Genomic DNA, 22,084 nt, shown 5'->3' on the forward strand with positions numbered 1-22,084 from the left:
CTTGAAACCAGACAAGTGCCATCTAGGTATGGCAGAGGTGCAGTACCCGGGGACACCAAGTAGGGTTTGGGAACCAGAGACCAGAGCCAGCCAAGGTAGAGGCAGTAGTTAACTGGCCCACACCCCTTACTAAGATCCAGGTATTAGCCTTCTTGTGGACTGCAGGGTACTACCAATGTTTTGTCCCTGATTATAGTGCTATCGCCAAGCCCCTGACTGACCTGATGAAAAAGAATTTACCTAGGCAGGTCCTGTGGTCTCCAGCTTGTGAAGCCATGTTTTTAGCCCTCAAGAAAGCACTTGTAAATGCCCCTGTCTTGGCTGCCCCAGTACCCAACAAATATTTCCTTGTCCACACAGACGCTTCCATGTTTGGACTGGGGGCTGTGCTGAGCTAAATTGGGGAGGATGGAGGAGAATACCCTGTCGCATACCTGAGCAGAAAGCTATTACCCCAGGAAGTGAGCTATGTGGCAGTGGAGAAGAAGTGCTTGGCCCTGGTCTGGGCCCTTAAAAAGTTGAACCCTTATTTGTACAGACAGGAATTTTCATTAGTCACCGACCACAACCCATTGGTCTGGCTTAACCGGGTCTCAGGAGTAGGGATGAGCCGAACACCCCCCTGTTCGGTTCGCACCAGAACATGCGAACAGGAAAAAAGTTTGTTCGAACACGCAAACACCGTTAAAGTCTATGGGACACGAACATGAATAATCAAAAGTGCTAATTTTAAAGGCTTATATGCAAGTTATTGTCATAAAAAGTGTATGGGGACCCAGGTCCTGCCCCAGGGGACATGTATCAATGCAAAAAAAAGTTTTAAAAATGGCCGTTTTTTCAGGAGCAGTGATTTTAATAATGCTTAAAGTCAAACAATAAAAGTGTAATATTCCTTTAAATTTCGTAGCTGGGGGGTGTCTATAGAATGCCTGTAAAAGGGCGCATGTTTCCCGTGTTTAGATCAGTCTGACAGCAAAATGACATTTGGAAGGAAAAAAAGCCATTTAAAACTACTCGCGGCTATTGCATTGCCGGTCCGACAATACACATAGAAGTTAATTGATAAAAACGGCATGGGAATTCCCCACAGGGGAACCCCGAACCAAAATTTAAAAAAAAAATGACGTGGGGGTCCCCCTAAATTCCATACCAGACCCTTCAGGTCTGGTATGGATATTAAGGGGAACCCCGGCCAAAATTAAAAAAAAAAATGACGTGGGGGTCCCCCTAAATTCCATACCAGACCCTTCAGGTCTGGTATGGATATTAAGGGGAACCCCGGCCAAAATTTAAAAAAAAATTGACGTGGGGGTCCCCCTAAATTCCATACCAGACCCTTCAGGTCTGGTATGGATTTTAAGGGGAACCCCGCGCCAAAAAAAACTAAAAACGGCATGGGGTCCCCCCAAAAATCCATACCAGACCCTTATCTGAGCACGCAACCTGGCAGACCGCAGGAAAAGATGGGGGAATGAGAGAGCACCCCCCCTCCTGAACCGTACCAAGCCACATGCCCTCAACATTGGGAGGGTGCTTTGGGGTAGCCCCCCAAAACACCTTGTCCCCATGTTGTTGAGGACAAGGGCCTCATCCCCACAACCCTGGCCGGTGGTTGTGGGGGTCTGCGGGCGGGGGGCTTATTGGAATCTGGAAGCCCCCTTTAACAAGGGGACCCCCAGATCCCGGCCCTCCCCCCTGTGTGAAATGGTAAGGGGGTACAAAAGTACCCCTACCATTTCACTAAAAAACTGTCAAAAATGTTAAAAATGACAAGAGACAGTTTATGACAATTCCTTTATTTAAATGCTTCTTCTTTCTTCTATCTTCCTTCATCTTCTTCTTCTTCTTCTGGTTCTTCTGGCTCTTCTGGTTCTTCCTCCGGCGTTCTCGTCCAGCATCTCCTCCACGGCGTCTTCTATCTTCTTCTCCTCAGGCCGCTCCGCACCCATGGCATGGGCATCTTCTCTTCATCTTATTCTCTTCTTCATCTTCTTCTTCATCTTCTTCTTTTCTTCTCTTCTTCTCTTCTTTATTTTCTTCTCCGGGCCGCTCCGTATCCATCCTGGCATGGAGGGAGGCTCCCGCTGTGTGACGGCGTCTCCTCGTCTGACGGTTCTTAAATAACAGGGGGCGGGGCCACCCGGTGACCCCGCCCCCCTCTGACCCACGGTGACTTGACGGGACTTCCCTGTGACGTCACGGGGAATGCCACAGGGAAGTCCCGTCATGTCCCGTGCATCAGAGGGGGTCACCGGGTGGCCCCGCCCCCCGTTATTTAAGAACCGTCAGACAAGGAGACGCCGTCACACAGCGGGAGCCTCCCTCCATGCCAGCATGGATGTGGAGCGGCCCGGAGAAGAAAATGAAGAAGAGAAGAAAAGAAGAAGATGAAGAAAAAGATGAAGAGAAGAGCGGAAGCCTCCCCCCATGCCATGGGTGCGGAGCGGCCCGAGGAGAAGAAGATAGAAGACGCCGCGGAGGAGACGCTGGACGAGAACGCCGGAGGAAGAACCAGAAGAGCCAGAAGAACCAGAAGAAGAAGATGAAGGAAGATAGAAGAAAGAAGAAGCATTTAAATAAAGGAATTGTCAAAAACTGTCTCTTGTCATTTTTAACATTTTACCATTACCATTTACCATTTACCATTTCACACAGGGGGGAGGGCCGGGATCTGGGGGTCCCCTTGTTAAAGGGGGCTTCCAGATTCCGATAAGCCCCCCGCCCGCAGACCCCCACAACCACCGGCCAGGGTTGTGGGGATGAGGCCCTTGTCCTCAACAACATGGGGACAAGGTGTTTTGGGGGGCTACCCCAAAGCACCCTCCCAATGTTGAGGGCATCTGGCCTGGTACGGTTCAGGAGGGGGGGTGCTCTCTCGTCCCCCCCTCTTTTCCTGCGGCCTGCCAGGTTGCGTGCTCGGATAAGGGTCTGGTATGGATCTTTGGGGGGACCCCACGCCGTTTTTTTTTTTTTGGCGCGGGGTTCCCCTTGAAATCCATACCAGACCTGAAGGGTCTGGTATGGAATTTAGGGGGACCCCCACGTCATTTTTTAAAAAAATTTTGGCCGGGGTTCCCCTTAATATCCATACCAGACCTGAAGGGCCTGGTATGGAATTTAGGGGGACCCCCACGTAATTTTTTATTTTTAAATTTTGGTTCGGGGTTCCCCTGTGGGGAATTCCCATGCCGTTTTTATCAATTAACTTCTATGTGTATTGTCGGACCGGCAATGCAATAGCCGCGAGTAGTTTTAAATGGCTGTCATTTTGCTGTCAGACTGTTCTAAACACGGGAAACATGCGCCCCTTTACAGGCATACTATAGACACCCCCCAGCTACAAAATTTAAAGGGATATTACACTTTTATTGTTTGACTGAGAATATGATTGGATTACTTCAAATGGGACAGTAATATTCATTAACAATATCTCTCAAGAAATATGAAGATTTTATCCCCTGTACACTGTGAGGTCTATGGCCAGGAAGTATAACTCCTAATATAGGCATTCCAGGAAGTTCAATGTAAGAGACCGACCGTCTATTGCTTAACGATGTTGCTTTTGTCTGGATAAATAAATCGTGTTAATCTTGTCTGAGGCAGTTTTCCCTTCACCTATTATTAAGTGTGCTAATGAACTTACCTGTTGTCCACTAGGGGAAGTATTGGCACTCAGAATAATGTGTATTGGGGGCTCGTTATGTAACCATTGTGTGATGTTAGGGCGGCACAGTGGTGCAGTGGTTAGCACTCTCACCTAGCAGTAAAAAAGGGTCGCTGGTTCGAATCCCAACCACGACACTACCTGCCTGGAGTTTGCATGTTCTCCCTGTGCCTGCGTGGGTTTCCTCCGGGTACTCCGGTTTCCTCCCACACACTAAAGACATGCTGGTAGGTTAATTGGCTTCTGTCCAAAATTGGCCCTAGTATATGAATGGGGACCTTGGATTGAGGGTAGGGATTGATGTGAGTGTGCGATGTTCAGGCTTAGGGACAAGGGTCAGGGTTGTAGACACTCACTCAGGATGGACTGGTGTCTTTATTCAACCTTACTAACTATGTAACTATGTAACTATGTTGTGGGTGGATCCGGGTCATTGTTCATGTGGCACCTATAGTATTCTCAAGTGTATAAAAAGAGCCTGCATTCGTTTCAATAAAGAGTTTGATTCTGGTTTGACCCTCCGTACAGAGCCTTGTCTTGTACTTAGGGGGAAGAATTATTCGTATGGGTTTCTTGTTCGGCTGATTGGGGTGTTTGGTAGCTGCCTTTGTGTTTGGAAATGGAATGTCCTAAATGACTTTAACCCCTTTCATACTCGGGGTGTCATTACAGGAGGCACAGAAGCAAAAAAGCGGGTGATTTCAGCTGACACATGGGACTGTGGGATGCTCTGGGACTTCCTCTTCTTGGGCTTCTGTCAGGTACTCGGTTTAGGTTGATAATTTGGCCACAGGGAGAGCCCTGTGTGTCGGGAACTCAGGAATCAGCATCTGGTCTCCGCCATGGTCAGCCACACACCCACCCTGAACATTTTGATTGAGCCATTCCTGATAAGGTACCCTGAGTTTCCAGGTGTTTTGCAGTAGGCCAGTTTAGGCAGTCATAGCCATTGAGTGTTCCCCAGGCTAAATTGCAGCATCAGTACACTAACATATACTAACACGTGCAAAACTTCAGGTTGGCAATTCTGTAGTGGCTGCACCAGCAGCACTAGACCATCACCACATTAGGAGCTCCTGATTGAGTATGCATGTTGATTAGTTGGTGCCCTGGATTTCAGGATGTCTTGTATCTGGCTACTGTAAGCAATCATAACTGTTGAGTGTTCTCCTGGTAAAATCCAGAGTCAATACAAGCTGCCTGCCAACTGCTTGATATGTGATGCACTCAAGGACCAGAACTTCAGGTTGGCCATGCTGCAGCAGCTGCACTGGACAATCCCCACTTCAGTAGCTCCAAATTGAGGACACATGCAACATTGTCTCAGCATTTCTGGAGGAGACTAAAAAGGTGATTCGCAATAGGTGGGCATTAGTGACACAATCCCACTGTTGCTTCTGCTGGGGTACTGGAGGCATAGCAGCAGGAAGAAGCACCTCTTTGATGCATCTCCTGATTGTGGCTGGATCCACTGGCCTGTAGGCATAGGCAAAAAGGTAAGCCCTAATGGAAAAAGGATGTTTGTCCTCCAAGAAGGTGGCCTTAGTTTCACATGTGTTGCTTAAACAGGCAGCTGCACTTTGTTTAGGTATGAGGTTTTTATTTGTGTATGGCACATCACCTCACACATCTGAGCAACAGAAGTTGACTCGAAAGCACACACTGGATACCTTCAGCTGTCGCTGTGCTCTTGTTAGGGTTCTAATGTGTCCCTGCACCTTTAAGGAGGATTGGGCTTCCTCCAGGCACACAGCCCCTTAATGTATCCATTGCAAGACTCTCAAATATAAGATTTACTGTTAATAAGGGAGTGCAGCTTCCTCATTTAATTGCAAAGTAGGGATGAGCTTTATGTTCGGGTCGAACATGAGTTTGACTTGAACATTGGGTTTTCGACCATTCGTTGAAAAACGAACATTATGGGGTGTTTGCGGCAAATTCGAGCGCCGTGTAACGCCCCATAATGCACTGCGAGATCGCAATGCATTGCTGTATGATGATTGGCCAAAGCATGCACCATGACCTGCATGCTTTGGTCAATCCCAACGCCCTCAGCTAAGAGAGCCATAATTGGCCAAAAGCAGGGTGCCTTTGGCCAATTATGGCTCAGGAAGACTAAGTCCACACCCCACACTATATAAGGCTGCCTGCACATCGGCCCTGTGTAGTGTGTTGTTGGCGTGGACGGAGAGAGAGTGTGATTTAGATTGAGCAGGCAGACAGGTTATTCAGTTAGCTGCAGTGTATTTAATATATATATACAGTCAGTCTCGTATATATATATATATATATATATATATATATATATATACTTTTCATCAAGTGTAGCTATATCTGACTGCAGGCCATTCCTGTTGTACTTTCTCTAATATATTTCAGGCAGGCAGGTTATTCAGTTGCTGTGTATTTCATACATATATACAGTCAGTCTTGTGTATATATATATATACACTCCCCTCCAGAGGGAGGGGATGATGAGGTCACTGACTCTACTTGGGTGCCTGATAGAAGAGAGGAGGAGGCACATCTCCAATGAGGCAGGATGCCCTCCCGGGGGCAGCTTAAGGGAAGCCACCCTATTGCATCACACCGCAGAGCTAAGCAGGTGCAGGGCGCTGCTGACTCCCCACATATTTTGAAAAGTTCTTTGGTGTGGGCCTTTTTGACATGTTTGCAGCAGATCGCACCATTGCTGTTTGCAACATATGTCTGAAGCGTATCAAGTGTGGCCAAAACAGCATGCGCTTGGGCACCACATGCTTGACCAGACATATGACGACCTCTCATGCAGTCCGTTGGCAATAACACTTAAAAGACCCACATCAAAGAACAAGGCGGACCTCTCCTTGCTCCTCATCAACTGGGATCTCCAACCCCACTATACCTCCAGTCCTCTCTTGCGGTCAATCTGCTAGCAGTACACCAATATCAGATTTTAGCAGGCAAATTTCCCTACCCCAGTTGCTAAACCGTCAAAAGAAATTCGGTCTCAGCCATCCACATGCTCAGCGTCTGAATGCTAGCTCAGCCAAATTGCTAGCACAGGGATCCTGGCAGTACGGAGCAGTACCCGGCAAATGCACACACACCTTGCCTTGGTATTGTCCTTGAGCCCTGACCTGCAGCCTGCATCCTGTTACCCTGATCCTGAAAACCTGATTCCTGAACTTGAAACCTGATTCCTGGAACCTGTTTATCCTATTCCATCTCTGTTACCTGAACCCTGAACCCTGAGCCTTGTATCTGACCCATCCCTCCTGTGATCCATCCATCCTCTTATTGTCCTGTTTGTTTCCCTTCCCCAGCTGCTGACCTCCCGTTGACAACCCTGGCCTGGCTCTGTTTATGATCTCGGTATTCCCCTTACTTGTATATATTTGTTCTGTTACTATTATTATTTGTGGGTTTCTGTTTGGTATTGATTGTTGTGCACTGAGTGATATTGGAGGTGGTTGTGTTTATATTTATTCACTTATCTTTAATAAATCATTTATACTTCACTTATACACGTCTGGGTTTTCTCTGTTGCAGTCCACACAGTTCTGGTCTTATCTGGTACATGACAGCCCCCTTTTGTGAATTTGTGGAATGTGCGGTACCTCAGTGGCAGGTTCCCAAATGCCATCTCTTTTCACGGAAGGCCATTCCGGCTCCCTACCAGCATGTGGAAGGCAATGTCTTGGCCTTGTTGGACAGGGCAGTCAGCAGTAAGGTGCATATTACTGCTGGCTCATGGTCAAGCAGGCATGGACAGGGACATTACCTTTCTTTCACGGCGCACTGGATAACTCTGCTGGCAGCTGGGAAGGATGCAGGACAGGGTTCAGTATTGTTGGAGCTTGTTCCACCACCATGCCTCCAAAATGCTAGTGGTGCTTCTGCCACAGCTCTCTCCTCCACCCCCTCCTCTTCTTCTTCCCCTATGGCCTCTTTCTCTGTAGCTTTGTCCTCTGAACCAGCGGTGATCCGTAGGCGTTCAAGGGGCTACGCAAGCACTCAGGCAAAAAGATGCCATGTGGTGCTTGAGTTGGTCTTCTTAGGGGACATGAGCCACACTGGGGCAGAGATTCTGGCAGCTCGGCAGGCTCAGAGGTGGTTGACGCCACGCCAGCTTCAGCCAGGAATGGTTGTATGCGACAATGGCACCAACCTCCTCTCTGCCCTCCAACAGGGACAATTGACTCATGTTCCCTGTTTGGCTCACATCCTGAATTTGGTGGTGCAGTGGTTCTTGAGCAGGTACCCGGGCTTACAGGATCTCCTGAGGCAGGCTAGGAAAGTCTGTGGTCATTTCCGTCGGTCATATAATGCCAGTGCTCGGCTGGCTGACCTTCAAAGGGAATGCAACCTGCCCAAGAACCGCCTCATTTGGGACATGCCCACCTGGTGGAACTCAACATTGGTCATGCTGAAGTGGCTGCACATGCAGCTGAGGGCTATCAATGAGTACCTGTGTAAGAATGGCACCAGGACAAGGTCAGGGGAGCTTGTTTTTCTTTCGCCACATTAGTGGCTACTGATCAAGGATGCATGCACTGTCCTGTCACCATTTGAGGAGGACATGAGGATGGTGAGCAGTGACAGTGCATGCATCAGTGACCAGATCAGTGTCCCTTTTGTCCACCAGTTGGAGCACATGCTGCGTGGAATAATAGACAGGGCACTTGAGGCAGAACAGCAGGAGGAAGAGAAGGACTTCCTTACCTCTCAAGGCCCCCTTTATTCAGATAGTATTCCTGCGGGCCCGCCGATCACATAGGAAGAAGGAGAAGAGGAGGTGGAGGAGGAGGATTGTGTCAGCATGAAGGTGGAGGATAACACTCAGCATCAGCAGCAGTCTTCAAGGGATCGTTTTCAGTCCCCAGAAACCCATTTAGTTGTACATGGCTGGGATGAGGTGGTTGTGGATCATGTGATTCTTAGTGACCCACAGGACTCAGGATCGAATGCCTCTGCAAACGTACGCTGCATGGCCTCCCTGATCCTGCAAAGCCTGGAAAAGGACCCTAGGATTCATGGTATCAAGGAGAGGGATCATTACTGGCTGGCAACCCTTCTTGATCCATGTTACAAGGGTAAGGTTGCAGAACTTATCCAGCCTTCGCAGAGGGAGCAGAAACATCTTTGGGAGCAGAAAGGTTTGTGCAATGTGTCTCCAGAGCCTGGGAAGTTACAATTTCCTGGTGCTGGACAATGTGTTGCTGAGGCTTCGTTCAGTCACAGAAAGAGCGGTGGAGAAGGTGGCCGGCTGACCGATGCCTTCAGACAACTCTTCAGTCCTCAGCGCCAAGATCTGATCTAGATCTGATCAAGATCTGGTTCCAGCAACCATCGCCAGCATCTGAATTACATGATGCAGGAATATCTAGGGGCAAGATCAGACTTGGAGATCTTTCCAACAGAACATCCATTGGGTTACTGGGTCTTGAGGATGGACCACTGGCCAGAGCTTGCTCAATAAGCAATTGAGTTACTGGCCTGTCCTGCATCCAGCGTTCTTTCTGAACGCACATTCAGTGCTGCTGGAGGCTTTGTAACCGATTACAGAGTACGCCTGTCCACAGACTCGGCTCATATTCATAAAAATGAATCAGTCTTGGATCACCACCTACCAAGCACCTGATGCTGATGTAACCAATTGATTTTTCTATGGATGTGGGATCCCTTGAAGACTGCCTATGCTGAGTGACTATCCTATTATGCTTATTCCTCCTCAATCTTCACGATGATGGCTTCTAAGAATATTTTTGGTTCAGGGCACCACCACTAGTGCCTAAGGCCCAATTTTTCTGTCCTTAACAGGGGCGTGTAATTACAATTTTTGATCTAATTTTTCACAGCAGGGCCCGTTCCTGCGCTCAACAAAAGTATCTGCGAGGCTTTACAGTATTGTGCCATCCGCCGGTCACAAGGCGTCCTTGTGGCGATATGTTTCCGGCGGTGTGTCGCTGTTCGGTGGACACACTGGGGAGATGGATTGGCGCTAATCACCTGACGGCTGAGCCGCCCAGGTGAAAGTGCTCCACTCTCAGGTGTTGTCTGTTGACTTGACGTTGGGGGCTGGGCCATGATGGAACACCTATATAGGCATCTTCAAGGCTGGCCTTCACACACTTCACTTTCCTTCCTGTTCTCCATCACACTCACATGCATGGAATTGTCCACTCTGTGCACACCAGGTATTATTCTTTTTTCCCTAATTTTTCTTTTTCATCAGTCTTTATTGTTCATGTTCTTTCTTGGCCTCATTTTTCTCTTTGTTTTTTCTCCACTCCTTCCTATCCCACTCTCTCTCCTTATTTCCACGTTCACCACATCACTCTTTTTTTACATTTTCTCACACTTACACATCAACACATATCATTATGATCTGTTTCATATAGGTTTCCCACATGGAGGTCCGCATCCTACACTCATTGCACCCACCAGCAATGGTTTTGCCTATGGCTGTTGTTCCCATTCCCGTAGATCACCCTGGCGTCGGGCGGCTTTGCTGCTCTCTGTGATTCTGGATGCTGTTTCACTGGATCGCTGATGCAGACGTGAGTTTGGATGCACAACCTTCAATTCATTCTATACAAGTATATATTTGTATACAAAACCTTTTTATTAAAAAATATTTTTTAGAATCATTCCATGACGTATGCTCCTGATGAGCGGTTGCTATACCGCAAAACGCGTAGAGCTTTGATTATTACCAATCTTCCCATATCATGGAATACCAAGATTTCAATGATTCCACTTACCTCCATAAGCATCTGTCGTGGCATTAAATCTCTTTTATTATTTTAATTATTTGTCCAAATTTTATGGCTCTTTTTGGGTCTAATCACAGTAACAAATGTACACATGCATATTGATTGTTATGTTTGCTCTCTGTGTGACAATGGATCATGACTTATTGTGTAATTTATGTGTATTTTATGTAAAATCAATCCTTGGTTTATTATATAGAGGCTTGATGCCCACAGCATTTTAGAGGCTGGATGCCCAAAATGTTTTTTACATACCATGGATTGTACCAAATAAATGAATTTTGGTCACTTGACCTGCGTTTGTGCTGCTGTGTGCTTCATTTGAAGTCCCACTTCTCTTTTTCTTAACCAATGACCGGGATGGAGGCGAGCATTCCTTTGGTGCTAGCCTCATTTAAAGTCCCAAATTTTCCTTTTTTGAATACATAACCCGGGATGGAAGCACACAGCAGCAGTCACACAATTACTTTCTATATCTATGTAGGCCATTGGTATCAGTGGTCCCATAATCAACCCTCCATACTGTTGTTTGGTTGATGTGCGCTGCTGAGTCTGCATCTGCGATCCCTGGACAGTGTTTTTGATATCGCTGATCTGTCTGCATTTGCTTGCCTCACTTAGCTGTGGTGTTTCATGTGGGTCTCCTACCCCTCTCCCCGCCCTTGGGTGTCGGGGAGGGGGCAGATGCATGGTCCTTCCCTCTCTGCGTCATGTCACATCCGCCGGTCGCAAGGCATCCTTGTGGCACTATGTTTCCAGCGGTGTGTCGCTGTTCGGTGGACACACTGGGGAGATGGATTGGCTCTAATCGCCTGACGGCTGAGCTGCCCAGGTGAAAGTGCTCCACTCTTAGGTGTTGTCTGTTGACTTAACGTGGGGGGCTGGGCCATGGTGGAACACCTATATAGGCATCTCTAAGGCTGGCCTTCACACACTTCACTTTCCTGCCTGTTCAGCATCACACTCATATGCATGGAATTGTCCACTCTGTGCACACCAGGTATTATTTATTTTTCCTTAATTTTTCTTTTTCATCAGTCTTTATTGTTCATGTTCTTTCTTGGCCTAATTTTTCTCTTTGTTTTTTCTCCACTCCTTCCTATCCCACTCTCTCTCCTTATTTCCACGTTGTCACCACATCACTCTTTTTTACGTTTTCTCACACTTACATATCAACACATATCACTATGATTTGTTTCATATAGGTTTGCCACATGGAGGTCCGCATCCTACACTCATTGCACCTACCAGCAATGGTTTTGCCTATGGCCGTTGTTCCCATTCCTGCAGATCACCCTGGCGTCGGGCGGCTTTGCTTTGCAGCTCTCTGCGATTCTGGATGCTGTTTCACTGGATCGCTGATGCAGACATGAGTTTGGACGCACAACCTTCAATTCATTCTATACAAGTAATATATTTGTATACAAAACCTTTTTTCATTTCCTGCTTATTTACTGAAAATATATATATTTTTTTTTTATTAAAAAATATTTTTTAGAATCATTCCATGACGTATGCTCCTGATGAGCGGTTGCTATACCGCGAAATGCATAGAGCTTTGATTATTACCAATCTTCCCATAACATGGAATAGATTTCAGTGATTCCACTTACCTCCATAAGTATCTGTCATGCCATTAAATCTCTTTTATTATTTTGATTATTTGTCCTAACTTTCATGGCTCTTTTTGGGTCTAATCACAGTAACAAATGTACACATGCATATTGATTGTTTTCTTTGCTCTCTGTGTGACAATGGATCAGGACTTATTGTGTAATTTATGTGTATTTTATGTATAATCAATCCTTGGTTTATTATATAGAGGCTTGATGCCAACAGCATTTTAGAGGTTGGATGCCCAAAATGTTTTTTACATACCATGGATTAAACCAAATAAATGAATTTTGGTCACTTGACCTGCGTTTGTACTGCTGTGTGCTTCATTTAAAGGCCCACTTCTCTTTTTTTTTTTAAGAGAATCTATGAGAGGTTACAGTGTTGTGACACCACCACCACCACCAAAGGCCAAATTTTTCTGCTCCTGTTCAACAAGGGCATGAAATTACAATTCTTGATATAATATTTCACAGCAGGGCCCGTTCCAGCGCCCACCAAGAGTAACTGTGAGGGCTTACAGTGTTCTGGTACCACCAACACCTAAGGCCCAATTTTCCGCAGAGTATATAGAAGGCCACATAGAATATACAGACGGTCCCCTATTTTCAAACATCCGACGTGCAAACGACTCCTACTTACAAACAGAGGGAGACAACAGGAAGTGAGAGGCAATCTACCTCTAGGAAGGGAAATTCTCTCCTGTAAGATTTAATATTGGAAAAAGGTGTCTCCACTGATGCTTTATCACCGATCTTTGTTTCCCTAATAACCCAAAATTTTCAAAATCCAATTGTCATTGGGACAGAAAGTGAGGTGAAATCTTCTGAACAGGGGAACAGACAGCAAAACAAATGTTACAGGGGTGAAAACCCTTCCCCATATTATCTAAAAAGCTTAAAAATAGATTTTTTGGCTGGAGCTACACTTAAAAAAATGTACCCGTTCCAAATTACAAACAGATTCAACTTAAGAACAAACCTACAGTCCCTATCTTGTTTGTAACCCGGGGACCACCTGTATACTGCTGTTCAGAGTATATAGGGCCTAGGGGCCCTATGCCTTTTTAAAAAAAATTTGTCTGCGGGGTTCCCTTTAATATCCATACCAGACCCAAAGGGCCTGGTAATGGGCTGGGGGGGGACGCATGCCGTTTTTCTCAATGATTTTCATCTATATTGCCGCGACCCGCTGGGTCACTGGATGCCAAGCAGTATCTGGGGAAGAGGTGCTGCAGCTGTTCCTGCTGGAGCACTTCTTTGACAAGCTGTCCCCAGAAGTCAGAGAGTGGTCCGGGACCGAAAACCTTTCACCTTGCCTGAAGCAGCTCGTCTGGCGGACGAATACACAGACGCCCACAAACTGGATAACCCTGTGGTCAAGACAACAAATCGGGTGGATTATCGATCAGCGGCTCCCCCTCCAGCTGGCGCCTACCAACTACAGTCGTACCGCCCTACAGCACAACCTCCAGCAGCCACTTATTCTCAGCAGCCCAGGTTCAACTCCCAGGACTACTCACAACCCATCAGGTGTTTCGGGTGTAAACAGCTAGGGCACAAAAAGCCAGACTGTCCGTTTAATCCAGCCAGGCAGTCCCAGTCGTGGAGAAAGCCAGCAGGGGGGAATCCCTGCACATCCATGCCTGCGGCTTACTGCGTTAAGGAGGAAGAACATTGGGGCATCCTGCACGAGACTGATCCAGTACAAGCAGCTAACAAGGACCAAAGGCAGCAACACAGGCAGACTGTCCGGGTTAATGGAAAGGTAGTCAATGGCCTACGTGATACTGGCGCCACCATGACCCTACTACAGAAGAACCTCATCCCAGACAGCCAACACACTGGAGACACTGTAGCCGCAAGGGTAGCAGGAGGCACCATTTTCCAGCTACCCATTGCCCGTGTTCACCTGGATTGGGGGGTTGGTTCGGGACACGTGAATGTGGGGATGATGAAGGATTTGCCAGCGGATGTACTACTGGGGAATGATTTGGCCCCCCTCGTTTCTGCTTATGCCCTGATGGGTCCCGCTGAAGCCAACCTGCGAACGGACCGAAAATTCACGCAAACTTTAGAACCCCATTGAAGTCTATGGGACTTGAAAGTTCAAAATCAAAAGTGCTAAATTTAAAGGCTAATTTGCAGGGTATTTTCCTAAAAAGGGTTTGGGGACCCGGGTCCTGTCCCAGGGGACATGTATCAATGCAAAAAAAAACGTTTTAAAAACGTCAGTTTTTTCGGGAGCAGTGATTTTAATGATGCTTAAAGTGAAAAAAAAAAAGTGAAATATTCCTTTAAATATCATACCTGGGGGGTGTTAATAGTATGCCTGTAAAGTGGGGCATTTTCCCGTGCTTAGAACAGTCCCTGCACAAAATGACATTTTTAAAGGAATAAAAGTCATTTAAAACTGCTTGCGGTTTAATGTAATGTCGGGTCCCGGCAATATGGATGAAAATCAGTGAGACAAACGGCATGGGTATCCCCCCCCAGTCCATTATAAGGTCCTTTGGGTCTTGTATGGATATTAAGGGGAACCCTGCACCCAAATTAAAAAAAAGCAAAGGCGCGGGGCCCCCAGGCCCTATATACTCTGAACAGAAGTATACAGGCGGTGCAAACAAGACAGGGACTGTAGGTTTATTGTTAAGTAGAATCTGTTTGTAATTTTGAACTGGTACATTTTTAAAGTGTAGCTTCAGGAAAAAAAATATTTTAAAGCTTTTTGGAAAACATAGGGAAGGGTTATCACCCCTGTGACATTTGTTTTGCTGTCTGTGCACCTCTTCAGAAGATTTCAACTCACTTTCTGTCCCAATGACAAATGTTTTTTGACAATTTGGGGTTATTAGTGAAACAAGGATTGGTGATAAAGCATCAGTGGAGAGGAGACACGTTTTTCCTATATTAACTTGAAAGTAGGGGCCTGCCCTATATACTCTGCAGAAATTGTGGCCTTAGGTTTTTGTGTTGCCACAACACTGTAAGCCCTCACAGTTACTCTTGGTGGGCGCAGGAACGGGCTCTGCTGTGAAATATTAGATCAAGAATTGTAATTACATGTCCCTGTTAAACAGGGTCAAAAATTGGGCCTTTGGTGATGATGGTGGTGGTGCCAAAACACTGTAAGTCCTCACAGTTACTCTTGGTGGGCGCAGAAACAGGCCCTGCTGTGAAATATTATATCAAGAATTGTAATTACATGCACCTGTTGAACAGGGGCAGTCTGTGATCGGTTACAAAGCCTCCAGCAGCACTGAATGTGCGTTCCAAAAGAACGCTGGATGCAGGATGCAGGGCAGGCCAGTAGCTCAACTGCATACTGTGCAAGCTCTGGCCAGTGATCCATCCTCAAAACCCAATAACCCAGAGGTTTTTCGGTGGGAAAGGTGTCCAAGTCAGATCTTGCCCCTAGGTATTCCTGCACCACGTAAAACAGACGCTGGCGATGGTTGCTGGAACTGGTCATACCTTGGGGCTGTGGACTAAAAAATTGTCTGAACGCATCAGTCAGCCGGCCATCTTCTCCACCGCTCCTTCTTTGACTGACCAAAGCCTCAGCAACTCGTTGTCCAGGAACAGAAGTTTGTAACCTCTGCAAGGCCTCCCGAAGATGTTTCATCCTCTGCTCCCTCTGCGATGGCAAGATAAAGTCCGCAACCTTACCCTTGTAACGTGGATCAAGGAGGGTTGCCAGCCAGTACTGATCCCTCTCCTTGATACCACGAATACGAGGATCCTTCCGCAGGCTTTGCAGGATCAGGGAGGCCATGCAGCGTAGGTTTGCTGAGGCATTCGGTCCAGAGTCCTCTGGGTCACTAAGGACGACATGATCCACAGCCACCTCCTCCCAGCCACATACAAGTCCATGGGTTTCTTGAGACTGTAAATAATGCCTTAAAGACTGCTGCTGATGCTGAGTGCCAGGCTCCACCTCCATGCTGACACAATCCTCCTCTTCCTCCTCCTCCTCCTCGTCCTCTTGCTGTGTGATCGGTGGACACGCAGGAACACTTTATGGATAAAGGGGGCCTTGAAAGCTAAGGAAGTCCTCCTCATCCTGCCTCTGTTCTGCCTCAAGTGCCCCGTCCATTATTCCATGCAGCGTGTGCTCCAACAGGTGGACAAGGGGGACAGTGTCACTGATGCATGCACTGTCACTGCTCGCCATCCTCGTGGCCTCCTCAAATGGTGACAGGACAGTGCATGCATCCCTGATCATGGCCCACTGGTGTGGGGAAAAAAAAACAAGCTCCCCTGACCCTGTCCTGGCCCTCTGCTGCATGTGCAGTCGCTGCAGCATGGCGAACGTTGAGTTCCACCTGGTGGGCATGTCACAGATTAGGCGGTTCTTGGGCAGGTTAAATTCCTTTTGGAGGTCAGCCAGCCGAGCACTGGCATTATATGACCTGCGGAAATGCACACAGACTTTCCTGGCCTGCCTCAGGACATCCTGTAAGCTCAGGTACCTGCCCAAGAACCACTGCACCACCAAGTTAAGGACGTGAGCCAAACAGGGCACATGGGTCAGTTGTCCCTGTCGGAGGGCGGTGAGGAGGTTGGTGCCATTGTCGCAAAGCATCATACCTGCCTTAAGCTGGCATGGCATCAACCACCTCTGAACCTGCCTCTGCAGAGCTGACAGAATCTCTGCCCCAGTGTGGCTCCTGTCCCCCAAGCACATCAGCTCAAGCACCGCATGGCATCTTTTGGCCTGCGTGCTTGCGTAGCCCCTTGAACGCCTACGGAGCACCGCTGGTTTTGAAGACAAATCAGCACAGGAAGAGGCCATGGAGGAAGAAGAAGAGGAGGGGTGGAGGAGAGAGGTGTGGCAGAATCACCACTAGTAGTATTTTGGAAGCGTGGTGGCAGAACAACCTCCAACACTACTGCACCCTGCCCTGCATCCTTCCCAGCTGCCAGAAGAGTCACCCAGTGCGCGGTGAAAAATAGGTAACGGCCCTGTCCATGCCTGCTGGACCATGAGTGAGGCCAAGACATTGCCTTCCACATGCCGGTAGAGAGCCGGAATTGCTTTCCATGAGAAAAAGTGGCATTTGGGAACCTGCCACTGAGGAACCGCACATTCCACAAACTCACGGAAGGGGGCACAGTCTACCAACTGAAAAGGCAGCAGTTGAAGTGCTATCAGTTTAGCCAAGCTAGCATTCAACCGCTGGGCATGTAGATGGCTGGGAGCGAACTTCTTTCAGTGGTGCAGCAGCTGGGGCAGGGAAATTTGCCTGGTACAATCTGACGTTGGTGTACCGATAGCAGATTGCACCCAAGTACTTAGCTGTGACACACCTAATTCTACACCTTCATTCCTCTCAGTGCAGGTCTCAGAGAGGACTGAAGGTATAGTGGGGTTGGAGATCCCAGCTGATGAGGAGCAAGGAGAGGTCCTCTTTGTTCTTTGATGTGGGTCTTTTATGTACGCTTGCCAACAAACTGCATGGCAGGTCAACATATGTTTGGTCAAGTATGTGGTGCCCAAGTGGGAGATGTTTTGGCCACCCGAGATACGCTTGAGACATATGTTGCAAATAGCAGCGGTAGGATCTGATGCACTCATCTCAAAAAAGGCCCACACCAAAGAACTTTTGGAATAACGCGAAGAGACAGCAGCGCCCTGCACATGCGGAGCTCTGCGGTGTGATGTAGTCATTGTGCTGCCCTTAAGCTGGCCCCTGGAGGGCATCCTGCCTCGTTGGTGATTGCCTCCTCCTCCTCCTCTCTCCTATCAGGCACCCATGTGGAGTCAGTGACCTCATCATCCCCTCCCTCCTCATCACTGGAGCAAAGCTGGCAGTATGCTGCAGCTGGGGAACATGACTGCCAGATTGCTGTCCCCCTCTCTCTGGGCTCACGTTACTGCCTTCCTCTAGCTGGGTACCATCATCGGAGCTGGGCATCCTCCTGGAGCATGTACCCAACACTGTGGTCAAACAGTTCGTGGGACTCCTCAGGAGGACATGGTGGGGCTAGGGAAGGAGTGACTGATGCCATTGAGCCGAGGGAAGAGGCCGCGTTGGCAGCTGCTTTGCCAGACAAAGTACCCTGAGCCTGGGTGAGACAGGATGAGGAGGATGAGGACGGCTTGGTCATCCACTCTACCAAGTCTTCAGCATGTTGCGGCTCAACACGGCCAGCTGCTGAAAAAAAGGACAAGCGTGTCCCACAGCCACATGCTGATGAGGATGCACCGTCTCCACAACCAGCACTGTTGCCTCTAGACACAGAGCCTGCTTGCCCTCTTTTATTGGCTTGTGACTGTCTGCCTCTCCTTGTTGGCCTTCCAGTCATACTAATGGCCTGCAGTGAGATGTAGCTGCACAAAGCTGGGATGTATATATATACCAATACTGCAGCTAGCAGAATCAACTGCCTGCGTGTAGTATTATTAGTATGAGAACACCAGCAATTGTCTTCAGGTAGCTTTAGGTGCACACTGTGCAGAGTACGCAGTACACTAACTGTAAATACTGTAGCTGCCTTCCTGTGGTATTAATAGGAGCAGAACAACAGCAATTGTCTTCAGGTAGCTTTAGGTGCACAATGTGCAGAGGACACAGTACACTAACTGTAAATACTGTAGCTGCCTGCCTGTGGTATTAATATAGGATCAGAAGAACACCACCAATTTTCTTCAGGTAGCTTTAGGTGCACACTGTGCAGAGGACACAGTACACTAACTGTATATACTGTACCTGCCTGCCTGTGGTATTAATATAGGATCAGAAGAACACCACTAATTTTATTCAGGTAGCTTTAGGTGCACATTGTGCAGAGGACACAGTACACTAACTGTAAATACTGTAGCTGCCTGCCTGTGGTATTAATAGGAGCAGAACAACAGCAATTTTCTTCAGGTAGCTTTACGTGCACACTGTGCAGAGGACACAGTACACTAACTGTAAATACTGTAGCTGCCTGCCTGTGGTATTAATATAGGATCAGAAGAACACCACCAATTTTATTCGGTAGCTTTAGGTGCACACTGTGCAGAGAACACAGTACACTAACTGTAAATACTGTAGCTGCCTGCCTGTGGTATTAATAGGAGCAGAACAGCAATTGTCTTCAGGTAGCTTTAGGTGCACACTGTGCAGAGGATGCACTACACTAACTTGTAAATACTGTAGCTGCCTGCCTGTGGTATTAATAGGAGCAGAAAAACAGCAATTTTCTTCAGGTAGCTTTAGGTGCACACTGTGTAGAGGACGCAGTACACTAACTGTAAATACTGTAGGTGCCTGCCTGTGGTATTAATAGGATCAGAAGAACACCACCAATTTTATTCCGGTAGCTTTAGGTGCACACTGTGCAGAGGACACAGTACACTAACTGTAAATACTGTAGCTGCCTGCCTGTGGTATTAATATAGGATCAGAAGAACACCACCAATTTAATTCAGGTAGCTTTAGGTGCACACTGTGCAGAGGACACAGTACACTAACTGTATTGTAGCTGCCTGCCTGTGGTATTATTATGAGCAGAACAACAGCAATTGTCTCCAGGTAGCTTTAGGTGCACACCGAGCAGAGGACGCACTACACTAACGTGTAAATACTGCAGCTGCCTGCTGTACTGTACTAATAGGATCAGAAGAACACTACTAATTTTCTTCAGGTAGCTTTAGATGCACACTGTGCAGAGGACGCACTACACTAACTTGTAAATACTGCAGCTGCCTGCAGTACTGTACTAATAAGATCAGAAGAACACCACTAATTTTCTTCAGGTAGCTTTAGGTGCACACTGTGCAGAGGACGCACTACACTAACTTGTAAATACTGCAGCTGCCTGCGGTACTGTACTAATAGGATCAGAAGAATATCACTAATTTTCTTCAGGTAGCTTTAGGTGCACACTGTGCAGAGGACGCACTACACTAACTTGTAAATACTGCAGCTGCCTGCGGTACTGTACTAATAGGATCAGAAGAACACCACCAATTTTCTTCAGGTAGCTTTAGGTTCACACTGTGCAGAGGACGCACTACACTAACTGTAAATACTGTAGCTAATAGGACTAATAGGATCAGAAGAACACCAGCAATTTTCTTCAGGTAGCTGTAAATACTGAAAAAACACCTGCCTGCCTGTCAGTAGTAGGAAGATAATAACAGGAATGGATCTAGCAAAACTGAATACAGTGTATATATATATATATATATATATATATATATATATATATATATATATACATACAACACCTAGGAATTTATATATATATACACAATACACTGTAATTGCAGCTAACTGACTCGACTGCCTACTCTAACTTAAATCAAATGACACTGTCTCTCTGTCTATCTATCTCTCTCAACGCCGGAACACACTACACAGGGCCAAATTGTTCGCTGTTCGGCAAACTGGCGAACAGCCGATGTTCGAGTCGAACATGAGTTCGACTCGAACTCGAAGCTCATCCCTAGTCACTGGCAACAACCCATTGGTCTGGCTTAACCGGGTTTCATTAGACAATGGCAGGTTGCTGCGGTGGAGCTTAGCCCTGCAACCTTACAATTTCACCATCAGCTACCGACCCGGTAAGCAAAATGGCAGTGCTGATGGGTTGTCCCGGCAAACAGACGTCACTCCGGCCTCCTAGTTCCGGACATCCCCAAGTAGACCCGAGAAGGATCAAGCCAGGTCTGCCAGAGTGTCCCACAAGGAGGGAGCCATGTGACAGGAGTTACTTTTGGGCACAGGGTGACTGAGAAAATATATCTTGGAGAAAATATATCTTGGATATCTTGGGACAGTAATACTTATCCACAATATCTCCCAGGATATATGTAAAGACTATTCTTGGTTTGTTTGATTCTGAACTCAACGTGTTGGTTGAGAGAGCTGATCACATTGGCCTCTGGAGCTGGGTAGGAGCTGGACAGTCTACTCCTACTGTAGTTTGTTGCCTGCTGGGCTGGGGAGGGGGGGAGATAACTGTTTGTATTGTTAATTGTAATTAGCTCCTGCTATTGTGAGAAGGTGTCCTGTGTTTATACTAATGTGTGAAGCTCGGTGACAACAAGTCTGACCTGTAGTGAAATCCTGATTAATCATACAATGCCCAGGAGGGCACGGAGTAACATTTGCTGCTTTAAGGGGTTAGTTAATTAGTTCATGTTAACTGGTTACAGTTGTATTGTTAGAGTAATATGAGCAGGAGGGGGGACCTCCTCTTCTACTGTAAATAAGATTGTATTCTGGTTCTAATAATAAAGAGTCTGATTCCTGTTTGACCCTCCGTACAGAGCCTCATCTCGTACTTGGAAGGAAGAATTATTTGTATGGGTTTCTTGTTTGGCTGATTGGAGTGTTCGATAGCTGCCTTTTGCCGCGTACACGATTGTCAATTCGGCCAGCAAAAGACCGATGAGAGCTTTTGGTCGGAAAATGCGACCGTGTGTATGCTCCATCAGTCTTTTGCTGGCCGAATTTCCGCCAGCAAAAGATTGAGAGCATTTTCTCAATTTTCCCGACGGAAAAAGTGGAATCGGAAATTCCATTCATGTGTATGCAATTCTGATGCACAAAAAACCATGCATGCTCAGAATCAAGTACAAGACGGAGCCGCTCGGTCTGGTAAAAAAACTGTTCATAATGGAGATGGCACATTCGTCACACTGCAAATTTTTTAATCTTTCAATGCAGCTCTTTCTCTTCTTCTTTATAATGCTAAAAAAATGAAATTGTTTTGCTGCTCATATTCACACAGAGTTCTCACAAACTGATTTCTTTATTATTTCTCGTGATCTCATGACTAAACTTTTTTGTTTTTAAAGCCAGAGCTCCATAATAATGTTTTTTTTTATAGTATTTTTTTTTTCATCAAGATCTCAGGTTGTATTTTTTTTGTTTTTATTATTTTATAGTCATCTCCATATTTTTTTTTTTTGTATGTCACTTTTCCACAACACCATTATTATCTTGTATTTGTAAACCTCAAGTAGGTTGCTTGGTGTCCCTTGTTAATTTGACATTGTATTTTTGAAATGTACCCCCCTACTCACCAAAAAACTGTCCTATTTGAAGAAAAAC

The sequence above is a fragment of the Aquarana catesbeiana genome, linkage group LG02 (genome assembly GCF_042186555.1).
Source record: "Aquarana catesbeiana isolate 2022-GZ linkage group LG02, ASM4218655v1, whole genome shotgun sequence".
In the NCBI taxonomy this organism is placed as follows: domain Eukaryota; kingdom Metazoa; phylum Chordata; class Amphibia; order Anura; family Ranidae; genus Aquarana; species Aquarana catesbeiana.